Below are 2,128 nucleotides of genomic sequence, written 5' to 3'. Positions count from 1 at the left end.
GCCCCGAGGGACAGTTCCACAGCGAACGTAGGGGTCACAGGCTCATGGGTGTCCCACTACTGCCTCTGGCAGTACAAAAATGAGGAAACCAAAGTTTCCTACTTCAGGAATATTCAGTGTAATCCACTGTGTCCCCCACAGCCCAAGCATCTCTTTGTTTATTCTGAGAGCCTTAACTGCATAAAGTTCCTCCAGGGGTGGTATTGGAGGGATGGGGTGGGGGGAAACTGACTCATAGTTGTATTTGTTCTCCACATAGGTTCTCACCTCCCAGGTTTATGGACCGAACACAGAAAGTATTCCTCTAAGTTGCCTTCTTCCCACCTTGTCCTACGTTATATTGAGAAGAGGAGAGGGAAGGAATGAAGCAAGGAAGTAAAAAGGAACAGAAGAGTTCTCTCCCCTTGACCCGGATGCTCTGAACTTTTGCTGGAAAGTTCCCTGTTCAACCCTTAGTGTACAAAAAAAGCTCAGGTGGAGTCTGAATCTGAGGAGTCCCCTGAGGAAGATGAGCTGGAGCCACTGCCCTCAGATTCATCCTCTTCACCTTCATCTCCACTGCCATCGTCCTCTTCCCCATCTTCCTTCTTATTCGCTTCTGATCCCCATGAGGGATGATAGTTGACTTGAAAATTCGCTGGTGATTCTGTCCCCAGCGCCTGCAGTCCCTGCTCCTTTCCAAGTCCTTCCTGAAGACTCTTTGCTGGTAAGGACTGCAGATCTGTTCGTCTAAACTTGGGGTTTGGGCCTCCTGTTGTGGGCCTGTTCTTATGCTTAGTATATGTTGCCTCTTTGTATGCAGCATATTCCTCCGGAGACAGACTCTTGAGCCAGAGATCCAGGTCCACCTTGTACTGTTTCTGCAGCTCCTCAGCCTGGCTGCTATAATGTTCCTTCAGGCCCTGTGGGATGCGCTGCCAGCATCTGCCAATCTCCACCATCCGCTGTCTCAGGGGCAAAGGTTGCAGCTCCCTACTCGACCACGAATCTTGGTGAAACTTTTCATGGGGGGCTACCTGGGCTCTCCATGGAATTTCATCTTCTTAGAAAATTCATCAGTTTCTGAAGGAGACCTCACTTCTTTCACATTTCTCTGAAACTTCTGTTGGGTTTTGATTTGGCTCCTCTTGGGGACACCGGATTTCTTGGAGTCCTCAACTAGATCAGGGTGGTCTTTTTCCAAACTGAGCCAGTTTTTCCTCAAACTCTTGCTTCCCCTTTTGGAAATCCTCAATATGTTTCTGCTTTATCTGCTTTAGGAGCTCCTTGTACTTCTCAGACAACAACTTGTTCAGCTCCCGGTTGGTCAGCTCAGGGTTCCTTTGAGAGTAATGAGGCCAGTTCTCCTTTACAAAGTGGTTATATGCAGTTCGGGGCTTCTTTGGGAAGTCTGGATGTTTCTTGCAGGTTTTGCTTTTGTAGTTATTTTTAATGTGCTCCTTAGCTTCCAGGACTAATTCTTTCAAAGCATGGAACTTCAAGTTAACGGAAATCTCTAACCACTTGAGCTTACACATTTCTCCAGAAAAATCTTTAAAAGCTACTTTTTCTCAGTCCAGGTATGATTGGGTTGTTTTGAATGAATGGCTGTTATTGGACAGGAGATTATTCTCCATGGATTCCAGTAAGCTCAGGATGTCTTCATTGGACCAGTGGTCTTGGCCTTTAGATGATACCATATCTAGATTTTTGGGCCACTTATTAGGTCCTAGTTCTGCAGATATCTCAGAAGGAGCTCAAACTTCACTCTCAAGACTCAGCAGATGATTTATTTCTGAAAGTCCTGCAGTATGTGTGATTCTATATTTCTGAGGAGAAAGAGAAAAAAAGTTACTCACTTTTCATGGTATGAATGAGAAAAATTACACCCCACTTGTGATATATCCCATTCTATCATTAATTTACCATTAACAATATACAGTAAATGAAAAATTGCCTACTTCTAAATAGAAATTTATATTTTCCTTTCATATGCTACATTTGAAATATTGAAAATATGCACCACAGCCCCCTACTCCAGCCTGCCTTCTGCCAAATTTCACCAGAGCCTATCTTCAAGGGAACTAAAGAAGTCAAACACTAGGCCACTCACTCAAGAAACTTCAGATAACAGTAAAGCCCTGGAGAC

At 44.6% G+C, this 2,128-nt stretch overlaps 1 pseudogene; it reads right to left on the bottom strand.

Annotated features, from left to right (window-relative positions):
- Positions 1-470: 470 nt before the first annotated feature.
- LOC103607933 overlaps positions 471-2,128 on the bottom strand; it is a 4,645-nt pseudogene continuing 2,987 nt past the window's right edge.

Source organism: Galeopterus variegatus, unplaced genomic scaffold (genome assembly GCF_000696425.1).
Source record: "Galeopterus variegatus unplaced genomic scaffold, G_variegatus-3.0.2 Scaffold7864, whole genome shotgun sequence".
NCBI classification, from domain to species: domain Eukaryota; kingdom Metazoa; phylum Chordata; class Mammalia; order Dermoptera; family Cynocephalidae; genus Galeopterus; species Galeopterus variegatus.
Note: the sequence above shows the minus strand (reverse complement) of the source record. Positions and strands in the feature narration are given on the sequence as shown.